Source organism: Zophobas morio, unplaced genomic scaffold (assembly GCF_036711695.1).
Source record: "Zophobas morio isolate AGI-343-1 ecotype UQ-CSIRO unplaced genomic scaffold, CSIRO_AGI_Zmor_V1 ptg000345l, whole genome shotgun sequence".
NCBI classification, from domain to species: Eukaryota; Metazoa; Arthropoda; class Insecta; order Coleoptera; family Tenebrionidae; genus Zophobas; species Zophobas morio.
The window spans coordinates 177,215-192,197 of NW_026972449.1; the positions used below are offsets into that span (position 1 = coordinate 177,215).

Below are 14,983 nucleotides of genomic sequence, written 5' to 3' on the forward strand. Positions count from 1 at the left end.
ACCTTAAAGTTTCGGCTTACCTACCTGCAATGAAAAAGCCGCCGTAGGCACAGAACTGAACCTTTTCGCGAATGCCATTAGTTTAAGTGGATCTGCATAATTTGTTGTAAAGAGAAGACATTAATTAGTAGGCAACGCTAGTATAGTAAGCGAAAGCATAATCAAAGACTCACTTGAACAGTAATATGGTATACTACAAAGGTCAGTTACAAGAGTGGCATGGATCTCAATCACAGACTCCCTGAAACCTTGTAAAACCGGAGAAACTGCCAGTATGAATTTTAGCCAACTCGGAGTTTTTGTGGGTTTTTATAATATCTCGATTCACGATAAGCGCCTATAACTATTCCGGGTACATGCTAACCCTGAGTCCATAGCTTGACTGAAAGTTCCATAGTCACTAAATATAAGTTTATAGTATCAGAAACTGGTCCAAGTGTTAAAGCGAACACTAGCAAATGAGATAGGTTCAACCTGAAAAAAACTAACCAATCCTTACTTTTCTATAGTGTACATTCATTAGACGGAAGCACCCAACAGTGCCAACATTATCCATCAGGCAGGTCTCTCACTTCAAACCAGCCTACTCATTTGCCTCAAACACCACGGCGGATTTTTTACTGCTTTAAGTGACTACCCGATTAAATTAAGATAGCGTTTTTTTTATCTTTCTTGGTGTTAATAGCTTAACAAGTGAAACATGCTTTCGTGTGAGGCAGATTAAGAATTTGGTGATTTTTACTTTAAACACTTCCTTTTCACTTGCCAAAAGTAAACCACAAGTTGCACGTAATGAAGTTCTGCACCATTCATATTCATATTAGAGGCTTATAAAAAATAAAGGGGACACTCCAAAGTCAACCCTAAATTTGAGGTTCCCAAGTGTTGGTTTCTTCGTTCTATGCAATTTACCAAATGTAACTCTTTCGTTAGGGAAGTAACTACCATGCAGACGGCTTAAAAGAAAAAAAACTATCAACTCTCTTTTATGAGTAGGCCCTAATTAGGTTGAATAGAAGAACGGTTTCACGGCCAAAAGATTGTTTTACTCTCACAGCTGGTTTGTGAGACTTCTTAACTAGAGATGAGTTATGGTTACCTAACCTGTCTCTGCGATAAGTTAAAAGCTGCCTGTGGCTTCTCCGTTTATTAAATTGGATTATAAACTACAAGATATTTTACCGAAATAAGATATTTAATAATTTTGTTCATAAATTATACGTTTCCTATAAAGTAGTGTACTACTACCCGGCTTACTGGTTTTCTCCTAAGTTACCAGTTAAGAATTTAAACAAACCTAAATTGGTGCTCTGAAGAAACGAAAGAGAAGCATTTTTTTTCTTGCAGGAGCCTAAGGAATTGGAAAATTAAACATTTTATAAAGTAGAGAAACCTGAGAACATCTTATTGATAAGTTAACATATTATATTTAGTTTTAGGGTTCTTGCATAAAAAGAAGCTAGCCGTTATTGGTTTGGAAGTGATAGGAGGAATTTCTAAGGGTTGTAAAATTTGGTAATCTTAAGATTGCTCAAAATGAAACATTCTGTAAAATATTAAGGTAAGCTACCAGTAAAGAACTAATCAGGCTATTTCTAACCTAAGCAGCATTGCTAAAGAGATAGAAGGTTAATCCGCAGTTAGGTGACAAACCCTATGGAGCTTCAGCGTAAAAGAGACTCCTTTAGCTTAAAATTTGTAATAATATGAAAGAGGTAAACGGATACTAATAGAGCCTGTGGTAAATATATTACCTTAAACACCTAAATTATTCGGCTAATAAAATTATAAAGGTACGAGTCGAAGCCAACCTGGCTGAAACGGTGTTGCTGTCTTAGCTTGGTTCAAAGGAAATTTGTAGGAAAAATATAGTATAACTTTCATTTCCTTGACAAGAACAAGGCTCCCAAAAGAAATAAATAAACTTCAAAACCAAAATAGCAATAAAGCGAACATCCCCGAGAAGTCATTCTGTTATTTTCGTAAGAAATCTTATAGAAAGTACTTAAACGTTCCCGTAGATACATTAGAATTATAGAGATTGCCGTGAATATTGGATCGTTTATATTAAAAGAATTATTTTTATAAATAAAATGGCTACTTATAAAATTCTCGTTTATTACAATCTTGCAATAGTACTAATATTCCTCTATAGGCACGTTGTACCTACTGTCTCTGTACCTATTGACTCCTTTTAACCACAAGTGCATGTTAGAAATTGAGGGGATAATAAAGAAAGGTTCGTTTATCTAATAGGATTCCCATAATTTTTAGGTCGTAATGCGCTATAAATCAAAATGCAGTCTTTAGTGGATCAGCGAGTTAAAAATAGTTTTAATACCAGTGTTTATCCCTCCAATTAAACTTCAGACTGCCTCGTAAAATTTAATGAGGCCCTTTAACTAGAGTTATAGTTTCCAATATTAACAATTAATTAGCGAACATGTGGCATTGTGTTTTCTAAGTTTTCTATTGGTGTTGAGTATACTTTTTCCTTCAAGTTAAGCTGAACTTAATTTCTCAAAATAATAATAAACAGTTTTACAACACAAATCCACAAATCAAATATTAAAGTTCTAGACTGTTCTTGAATAATCCCGAAAAATACGATACACTCGATAACTTCCAAAAGGAGAAATAGTTTTTAATAAAATTTATTATAGATAATAAGTATACAGAACTAGTTAATATAAACATAAAATAATATAGAATATTTAAAAGGAATAAATAAAAAAATAAATAATTTAATATGTAAAAAAGCTTAAGAAAAATAAAGTATAATAAATTATAAATAAATATACACAATACTATTACTTAAAAATAATAAAAAGCTAAAAAAAACTTTTATATAAATATGAAATCATAATAAATATATAACTACATAAAATATTATAGAATATAAAATAAAAATAATTATATTATAATAAAACTTAAAAAAGTCTACAAAAAATAATAAATATAACTGTTATTTATTTAATAAAGGATTAATAAATAATTTTATATAATAAAGTGATATAATAAGAAATAAAGTTTTATATAAAAAAATAGCGAAAAACAACCTGATTATAAAAAAAATAAAAATAATAAATAAATATATATTGTTATAAAAAATAATGAATAGCTAATATAAAATTTTTTTAAAAATTGGTAAAGTAATATATAGATACATAACTATAATATAAAATCATGTATGGTTTAAAAAAAAATTACAAAAAGTCTGAAAAAAAAATATATAAATAATAAATAACAAAAGTTAATATAATAAAAATATATAATAATGTAAAGTAATGGATAACTAAAAAAATTATAATAATAATATAAATATATATTCTTATGTATAATAATAAATGACTTCAATGAATTTTTTAAAAAGTATCTAAAAATATAATAAATATAAACATTTATATCATAACATCCATAACCCGAAAAAGTTATTATATAATAAAAAGGAATAAATAATAAGTATATAGGTGTACACGTGACTCTTAACATTCTTACAAGTATAGATGTTATGTCAAAAGGTTTAGAAAAAAGAATTCACTGGATGACTAATAATAATAATAAACTTTTATATAAAGAAGTTTATTATTTAAAGTTCCGCTTAAAATATAAATTATTATAAACTATAAAAAATTCTGGAAGATCTAATAAAATATATTCTTTTTTATTATTTAATAATAATAATAATAATAGTAATAATAATATTGATAATAATAAGGGTGCTTACTTTATAGTAAAAATATAGCGCTACAATAATATTAATGAGTAAAAAGATTGTCAGGACTGACAAGTTTCTCTGAAAAAGCTTTCAAATATTGACTTCCTCGCACTTCATGAGTTAGAAGAGGAACTTTAGTTCTATAATGATTATAATTATTATTACCAATTATTATTACTATTTACTACTAAAAAAAAAGGAAAATTAAGAACATTAGAAAAAAGTTTATATTCGTTAAATAAAATTTATATTATTGTTTATATTAAGGTAAAACGAATAAAAAATATATAAATATAAAAAATATAATAAATAATTTTATTTTTTTAAATAAAATATTTTGAGTTGTTCTCAAAAATATTAAAATTATTATTTTCCTAAAATATAATGAAAAACTTTTTTTTTCTAATAATAATATTTCTTAAATACCAATATAAAATGTAATAAAAAAGTTTTTTAAAAATAATATTTTAATTTGCATTCATACTAATGAAAATATGGTTATTCCATAATATAATAAAAAACTTTATTTTCGTGGATTTACTATCCAAAAATAGACATTATTATATAATATATTATAAAAAGCTATATTATTTAATATTTTTCTTTACTTTTATACTTTTAAGTTATGGTTATATTTGAACATTTCAAAAAAAATTAAGTTATAGAAGTTTTCAAACTAAAAAAAGGTTTAAATACTTAAATAGTAAATTTATTTATAACATTAATATTTATTTTTTTTAAAGTTTCTCATTTTTTTATTATTATAACAACTATTATTAATAAAAAAAGAAACTTATTTATAGGAAAATATATAATTATATAAAAGTATAAACGTAATATTTGATTATATATTTATAAAAAAGGAAAATATATAGTTTTTCAACCTTCATATTTGCATATTATTATATAATAATAAGTAAATATATATATATTTAAAAAATTTCTTCATTATTACATATAAAAGTAAAATATCAAAAATATATAATATATAGAACATAATAGAGTTTTATCATAATATTATTATTTAACACTAAAAAAAATAAAAACTTTGCAAAAATGAAAAGTTTTTACATAGAAAAGTAAAATTACCAATATATTTAAATATTTTATATAATAATTTTTTTCCCAACATATTTCATTTACTTTTATTATATTGGAAAATAAAAAAAAGTTTTTTCTTTAAAAAATTATTATATTTGTAATTAATAATTTCATAGTAACAATGGAAATAGTAATATAGAAATAATTATTATTAAAGTAATAACGATGCGAATAATAATATATTAATAAAAGTAATAGTAATAATAAAATAATTATAATAGTAACTAATAGTAACTAATTCTATACAAAAATTATTGATAATAATATTACTTAATAGTAATTGAAAAAAACACTTAAAAAAATGAGTGAAAATTATGTAAGTATTAAATATATATATATATAAAAAATTATTCTTCATTTAACTTTCGTACTGGGAATAATTTTTACTTTTATTAGCAGCAAAAGTAAAAATGAAAATGAAAAGTATTAGAACAAAAAAAGATATAAAACATTAAAAAAGTTCAATTTTATAATAATGTTTATATTATTTCTTTTATTCTTCAAATATTTACTTTAACTTAATAGTTTTAAAATTCTGAATAAAATTGTTAAGTTTTTATTATAAAAGTTGTATTTGTACTTTTTTTGGTCAACTCAAATAATTTTATTGATACGCATAAAAAGAAACAAAAAGTTATTAATAAAAATTATAACAAACAATTTACGTTTTTTTATTTCATGACGCAAAAAAAAATTATTATTTGCAAGTTTATTTATAAAATCTAAAAAACAATTATATTATGCAAATATATTAAAAAATTAAATATATAATTAATAATTTTATATTTTAATAAAAAATTAAAAAAAGTTTATTAATAATTTTTGAATTTAAAAAAAAAAATTGAAAGAGAATAATAATCTTTTAGTTTTTCTTAATTTAACAAAAAAATATTATAAAAGTTTTATAACAAAAAATAAAAAACATATAATTTTTATTTTTTTCCTATATAAAAAAGTTTCCTTTATTCAGTAATTTCTAATAAATTATAAATATTCATAATAAAATGTAAAAAACCAATTTTTTATTAATTCTAATAAAACATGTATTTAAATAGTTTTGCAAAAATTGATTAAAAAATATTCACATTTACTTAGTATTATTTACATGTACTCTTCCATAACTTTAAGAAAATATAATAAATTACAAAATTTTAATAATTTTTAATAAAAATAAAAAATGATAAATACTAAAGAAGTGTACTTTTAAAAAAAATACTATATAAACTTTTACTATCCTATTTTTAGTTTAATAATTTATATAAAATTTAATAATAAATGGTGATAGTAATAAATTGTTAAAGAATAATATATCAATTATAGAAAAAATTATTATTATTTATATTTCTTTAATAAAATAATAATTATGCATTATATGTTTTTACTTTTTTAATAATAAAGTAAATAATATATTATTTTGTCGTAAAAATAAAAAAATGTATTATATTAATATATAAAGTAAACAAAAAATATAATAAAATATATTAATTTATAGTATTGATAACAATTATTATATTTTTTTTATAATAATATTAAAAGTAAATTAAAAGTATAATCTATTACTTTATAAATAAATAATAAATATATTTTTTACACATTAAAAAAATGATTATTATTTATTCTCAATTTATGTGACTTTGTAAAAAGTTATTTAATTATTATACAATAATAATATATTTGTTTATTATTTATTATTTATAAAAGTTTACTTGCATTAATACTATTATATTTTTTAATTAAAAAGAAAAGTATTAAATAATATAAAGTACATAAAAAGGTATTTTCTTTATTAGAATAATCGTAAATATGTATAAGAAAAATTATAATTATTAACTATTAAAAAGTAATATATTTATGATAAGATAATTAAAATTAGATGAAAAGTTGTTTTCTTATTACTTTGTTAAATTAAAAAAATTATAATATATACTTTTATTAAATAATAATATTAAAAAAAATTATAATAATATTTAATAAAAATAATAAAAAGTTTATAAAATATGTTTATTAATAACTATAAAAAATAATTGTATTTTTGATAAATTTATAAAAAAGATATTATACGATATATATATCATATTTATCTTTCCTTTTAATAAACTTAAAAATAATAATTAAATAATATTCTAATATAGAAATATAAGAAGAGTGAAAAGTGACATTTATCTATTAATAACTGAAGAAAAATAAAAAAAAGTTTTATAATATTTATAAATTTATAAAAAAGTTGTAAGGTGTTATATTTTTTAATAATATTTTAAAAAAAAGACTATAAAAATTTATTATTTTCAATTTATATTTTAAAAATATATTAATAATGAAAAATATTATTACAACTATTAATAATGGTCAAAATTTGATAGTATTATTATAACTAAAAGTTTAAAAAGATTACTATATAAAAAATATATATATTAAAAAATATTAACAACTTTATTATTTATTTTATATAATAAAAACAAAAAAAAACTTTTTTATAAAAAAATTATTATACAAGTTAAAGTCCTCGTAAAGGTCGTCCATTTGTTGCAAATATTTTCTTTGAGTTTTGATTCGCGCTGAACAATAGTCACAGTTATCTAATAATGCCGTTAAAATTATAATAGAGAGCTTTTTAGAACTTTATATTATATAAAAGTATAAATAAAAGTCATTATTGTTGTTATTAATAACTATGATGCGTATTTATAAAAAAGTAAAATATATAAAATTTATATAACTTTAATTGTTATAATAGTAAAAAAAAGAAAAAAATGTTAAAGTTAAAAAATTAATAAATAAATAGAAATATATATTAATATAATATTTAAATAATTATTAAAATAAAAATAGAAAAAATATTAATAAAATAAATAGATTAAAAAATAAAAAATTTTAATATAAAAATTATAATAATAAATAAAAAAAGTATTATTAATATAAAAATAAATTACAATAATAAAAATATAAAAAAAATTATCAAACAAAATATCTATAATATAAAAATAAAAATTATAATAAAAATAGGAAAAAGAAAAGTATTAAATAATAATAAAAAAATATTAAAGTTCATTATTTTAATATAATTATTATAGTAAAAATAATAGAAAATAAATGGTTATATAAATAAATTAATAAATAATATATATGCATAAATATTAAAAATTTAAACATAATTATTATAATAAAATAAAACATGATAAAAAATATTATTATATAAATAAAAGAAAAAAGTAAAAAATAATGAAATAAAAAGCTAATATAATATAAAAATGGACATTTCTTTAAAATAAAATTATAAATACAGAAAAATTAATAATATGTAATGTATAAAAGAAACAATAAATTAAAAATAATTATTAAAAACACTCAAATATATTAAATAAAAAAATTATAGTATATTATATATAAACAATTAAATGTAATATAATGCACACAAAAATATATAAAATATTTATTAGTTAATATAGAAATATCAATATTTTAAAAAGAAATAATATAAAAAAATAATATATACAAAAAAAAATTTTTTTTTTTTAATAAAATGACTACTGAATAAAATATATACAAAAGTAAGTAAATACATATTATATAAATAAAGAAAAGATATAGAAAAATTGTTATACAATAGTAAGTAAAAGCAAATAATATTATATAACAAAATTGGATTATAAAAATAAATATATCAAAATTAATGAAAATAGATGAAAGGAAAAAAACTTTTTTATCAACCATTAAAAATAAGAATTAATAACTGAATTAATATATAATTTTAGTTTTGAGGCATTTTTTATTAAAAGATGATAAAAATAGGAAAGCATAATTAATAAATATTATAATTATAATAATAATTAATATATAAATCATAATTGTTTGTCCGTTAATAATAAAAATAAGAAAACATCTTTATGTATAGAAAAAATAGAAATAGGGAAATAATAAAAATAATATTTCGAAGAATTAAAAATTTACATATAAAACTTTTATAGATAATAATATATTATACAAAGTAAAAAAGCATTTTTGTATAAAAAATACTTACAAATAATAAGAGTATTATAATAATAGTACACCCGTTAAATATAAATATATATTTTTTATATAAAAAGTAAAAATTTATAAATAATAAATTATATATTTTCATAAAAAAAAGTATTATTATAAGAAAAAGAATTTTTATATATAAATATTTGATTATATAAAATAATATAGTATTAATTTAATTAAAATAATATTTTTTATCTACAAAAATTTATAAATAATAAAATAATGTTAATTACAATTGCAAAGAAAAAACTAATTATATAATATTTTTTATTATAAAAAAATATATAAATTATTAAAATATACTAAAAAATAAAATTTATAAAATATCTATAAATAATAAAATAATTTTTTATAAATTATAAACAAATAATAATTGTTTATAAAAATTATATTAAATATAATATATAATATATAAATAAATATATTTTTTATTTGTTAAAATGAAAATAACATAATAAATATTATGTATAATAAAAAATAACAACGATACAAAAGAAATAATAAATATATTCATTATAATAACAATTGCAAAAAATTTAAGAAAAAATCTTTATAAATAATTTAATATATTAATAATAAACAAATTATATAATAATGATTGCTTACTCATTATAATAATAATATTATACATAAGAATTTTATTAAAATATTTATGAAATAATGAAAAAGATATTTTTGATAATAAATAAATAAATCATGGTTTTTTCAAACATCACTATAATGTACAAAAAAAAAAAAAGTAAAATTTCATAACTAATAATATATATTTATATTAGATAAATAAGTTAATAACAATTGTTTTCTCATTAAAAAAATATAGTAAAACAAAGAAAAATGAGTGAAAACATTTTTAAATAATAAAACATTAATATAAAATAAAAATTAAATAAAGATGGTTTTCTCAATATTTTAATAATATACAATATTTAAAAGAATAATAATAAATAGAAAAAAAAAATTTATTAAGAATAAATAATAGTTTGTTCATTAAAATAATAATATAGAAAAAATTCAAAGAAAAATATTAATAATAAATAAATAAATGCATTTTCATTATAACTTTAATAAATATAAAAAAAAATAATTATATATAATAAAATATATTAATAATATTAAATATATATAAATAATAATGACTTATTCATTATTATAATAATATACATAAAGTTAATATAATACTATTTATAAATAAATATGCACGTAAAAATATATAATAATAAAAGATTATACGTAAAAGTAGATACATATAAATAAAGTATTAAAAAAATATTAAAAATAAAAAAAGGTTGTTAATATCTATAACATTAACATTAACAGTAAAATCAAAATATTAGTAAAAAATATATATAATTAAATATTAATAATAATATAAAATTAAAAGCAAATATAATAAAGAAATATAATAGTAGTAATATATAGGAATATACATTAAAATAACTATTATTAAAAAAAATATAAACTGTTATATAGATAATATAATAAATAATATATAATGATACACGAATATGTAAAAAATCATAATATACGAATAACTATAAATTATTATATTATTAAAATAATATAAACAATTATTATAGTAAATATAATAAAATAATACAAGTATATGAAAAAGATTTACTCAAACCTAACAAAAATAAAAGAGTAATAAGATATACAAATAAAATTTATATTTTTATAAAAATATAAACTATTAATAAGAAAATATAATAGATAATATATAATAATACAGGAATATGTAAAAGAAAATTATAATAAAAAGGTAATAACATGCGAAGATACCATAAAAGTTATTATAAGTAAAATATAATAAATTGGGAAAAAAAATAAATAATAACATATAAAATCAAAAAATCAAAAAGAAATGAAAATAATATTATAAAATAATTGTAAATAATAATATTATATATAAAAATAATAATAAAAGAGAGATAATAACATAAATAAAATAGATATTTAAAAAAAATAAAAAATAATAAAAATAATAAAAAGGAAATAAAAAATAATAGTAATATACGAAAATACTATAAAAATTATTATCAGTAAAAGTAAAATTATTTAAAAAATAATAATAATAATAATAATAAATATATAAACAAATAATTAAAAAGAATTAAAAAATAAATAACAATATACGAATATATAATAAAACTTACTAGTATCATTCAAAGAAAATATTTTAAAAATAATATAAATATTAATATAATAAATCAAAAATATTATAATAATATTATATAAACATACTATAAATATTATTATAAGCAAAAGAAATTATTTTAATAATATATATAATAACAAGAATTAAAAAAATAGTAAGATAATAATATATGGAGATATTGTTATTATAAGTAAAAAAAAAAGAAAATACCTTATAATATATATGTAATAATAATAATTATAAAAAAAAAAAAATAAAACGATAATAAAATAAGAATAAATTTTAAGATTGTTTTAAGTAATTTTTTTTTTTCATATATAATAATAAAAAGAATAATAAGTAAATATAAAAAACCAAAAGAAGGAGGAATGAGTTGGTTGACTATAATATTATGAGTGTCGATATCAAATTTTGCGAGCTCCTGCACGAGTCGCTCCGTTTCATAAAGAGAGAGAAACTCCGCAATACAAACACATACAAAAGTCGTCTTTTCCTAATATAAAGAAAAGTTAAAAATAAGAATACTATAAATAAAAAATTTAAGTTTTGTTATTAAAAAAAGTAAGAAAGTTTAAATTTTTTCAAAGTATAAAAATATGTTATTAAAGTAATAATGTTAATGTTTATTTTAGTTATTAAGTTTATATAATAAAATAAAATTAATATGAAAAAAATATATAAAAGTAAAAAACATTACGGTTACAAAAATTATAGTTTATAAAAAATATAAAGTAAAAAAAAAATACAAAAGTAAAGTTAAAATAAAAAATTTAAATATAAAATAATAACATAAAAAGTTCTTAAAAAAAGATAATAAAGTTTTTAATATAATTATATATGAAAGTTATAAAATTTATTTATAACATATAATAATAAAAGGCGACAGTAAAAATACTAATCGTAAATTGCGTATTAATATAAATAATAAAAATAATAAATGAAAGTATATTAGAAAAAATATAAGTGGAAAAAGTAATTACGGATTATAAATATACTACTAATAATAATAAAAGTCTTAATAATAAAAACATCCATAATAGTAGTAATAACAATATAAGTAACAATAACAGTAATAATAGTAATAATAATTAGACAAATATGATATTATAATAATGTAAAGGTTAACAGGATTTCTTAAAAATAATAGTGGTAACAATATTAAATATATCAATAAAAGTTACGTTAATAATATTATAAAAAAAAGTTTAGAAGATTTTTTAAAAAATCATAGTAGTAATAATAATAATAAATATAAAAAGAAGATTTTTAAAAAAAATATTAGAAGTAATAAAAGTAAATATAAAAAGAAGAACAAAAATATAAATAAACTTAGTAAAAGTAATGTAAGTAATAGTATAACAATAATGAATAAAGTTGAAAGGATTTAAAAATAATAATAATCGATATAAAAAAAAGTCCAGAGTATTAATAATAGTAGTGATTATAATAACTAATTTAATATAAATAATGAAATTAAAATAATAATATTAAATACAATAAAAAAACTATAATAAATCGGTTATAATAGTAATAAAACGTGTAAGTAAAGAAAAACACAAATAAATATAATATTATAAAAAGAAACGATATTAATATAATAATAATAATTAATACATATAATATTACTTATAAAAGTAAGGATATTAATATAATAATAATAATAAAAATAATAGTAGTAAAAGTTTACAGGGTTTCTAAACTGTTGAATGACGGCGTCAATAATTTCTTTAGTTTCAAGAAGTTTAGTAGTGAATTCGCCTTCATCAAAACTTCCGCCTAATAGGGAAGCCGCCTTTCATAATAGTAATAATGATGATGATAATGATAATAATAACTTTACAAGTATTAAATAATATGAATTAGTATAAAAACTGGTGCCTATTTTATGTATATTTATATATTTATTATTATTATTATCAATAAAACGTTTATAATATATATAAATAATAAAAATATTATAAGAATTTATTACTCCCGTTATATAAATTTCTACATATTATTATTTTTAATCAAAAGTTTCGATAAATATGTGAAGAATAATAATAATAGTAATAATAATAAATATTTTTATAAAATATATGAAGTTATGTATAAGAGTCTTTCTTATTTATTTATTATTATCATTATTATATACTACTTTTCTTATGTATAAAAAAATAAATATTATAATATATTGTTTACTAGTAAATAAATTTTTAATAAGTTATATAAACTTGGTTTTATTAAAAAAAGTAAATTATATTTAATAAAAATATAAAAAACTTTTTTTTAAATAAAAGAAAATAAAAATATAAGATAACACTTTTTATTACTTATTTTTTAAAATTTAATATATTGAATAACAAAAAAAGGTATTATACCTTTAAGTCATTATAGCAAATAAAAAAAAAATAAAAAACGTATAATAATTAATTAAAAAAAAAAAAGCAAATATATATATTCATATTATACCTTATAAAAATAAAACATAAGAAAAGTAACACAGAGAAGTTAAAAAAATAAATCCTATATTCAACTTATACATGACTATATCTTATTTTATAAAAGTGAAATATTAGTATTAAATAAGAATAGCTTGAATATAATATAAATATATATATTAATTGCGAAATATGAAAGTTTTTAAAACAATAATAAAATTAAGTAATTACATGATAAAAATATCTTTTTAAAAATAAAAAAAAACATAATAAAAGTCGATATACAAAAAAATATTCTTATTGAAAAAATAATAACATTATTTTCATTAAACAAAAGTCAAGTACTAAAATAATATAAAAAATATAAACAAAAAGTATAAATATATATAAAATAAAAAATACTTAAATAGTTGAATAATATCACGTTTGTTAATCATTATAATATAGAATAAACGACGACGTTAATATAAAAAACTATATTTTAAAAAATTTATAAATGTTAATAAACTGCCAAAAATATAAAATATAGTCTATGAAAATAAAAATTACTAAAAAAAAGTTAACTAATAACTAAAATATACTTAAATTTTGATAATTGCTTGTAAAAAAAATTAAGAAAAGTTTAATATAAAATAAAATATATTTTTGTCTATAAAATTAAGGATTAATCAAAATATTTAAAACAAAAATAAAAAGTTTTGATAAGTAGTTTATACATATTTACCATAAAAAAGTGCTTATAAGTTTATATAATAAAAAATTTGTATTATTATAATATATTCTTTATTCATATTTTATTATAAATTTTTTGATAAAACTTTTAAAAAGTATCAAACCACTTCAAAGTTTAATTATGCTTCAAAATAATTTTTTTTTATTTTAATTTTTTATTTAAACTTTTGTTTTTCATTTTATTAAATATAAATTAGAATCTTCTTACTAACAAAACTTTAATGGTATAATAATTTTGAAATTTTCACGAAATCAAAGTCAAAATGTTACTTCCTACTTTTATAATGTAAATTACTTTAAAGTATTTTAAATTATAAAAATAAAATAATATTTTTTTGACTCATAAAAAATATATATCTGTTTTTTTCATTATAAATTTTATAAAGCTTTTATTATTACATAAACTTTTAACTTTTTGTTAAACTTTTTTATAAATAAAAATTCCTACTAAATTTGTATTTTATATTTCTCGTTATAACTTTTACATGAAAAACTACTTATAGTAGTATTGATAAGAAAAATAATATATTGGTTATATTCTGGTTTCCACTTTATTAGTATTTTATTAAACCTTCTAATAATAAAAACTTTAAAGTTTTTTATTAATTTGGTTTTGTTTTACTTTTTTATATATTGTACTATTACTTCATTATAAAATCTATTAAACTTTTATAATTAGAAAAACTTTTAACTATTTATTAATTTCAAAATTTTCTAAAATAATAGTTCTACTTATTACTATTTATATTTTCTGTTATTAAACCTTTTTAATGCAAACTTACTTAAATAATTCATAATTTTATAATAAACAAATTTTTGATTCCAAAAATAATT

At 16.5% G+C, this 14,983-nt stretch overlaps 1 long non-coding RNA gene across 1 annotated transcript; it reads right to left on the reverse strand.

Annotated features, from left to right (window-relative positions):
* Positions 1-3,768: 3,768 nt before the first annotated feature.
* On the reverse strand, positions 3,769-12,785 carry LOC135120129 (uncharacterized). Its single transcript, XR_010278519.1, has 4 exons — positions 12,685-12,785; positions 11,352-11,490; positions 7,311-7,395; positions 3,769-3,858 (listed from the first exon to the last, which is right to left on the reverse strand). It is a non-coding gene; the product is annotated as an uncharacterized LOC135120129 (long non-coding RNA).
* Positions 12,786-14,983: the final 2,198 nt, after the last annotated feature.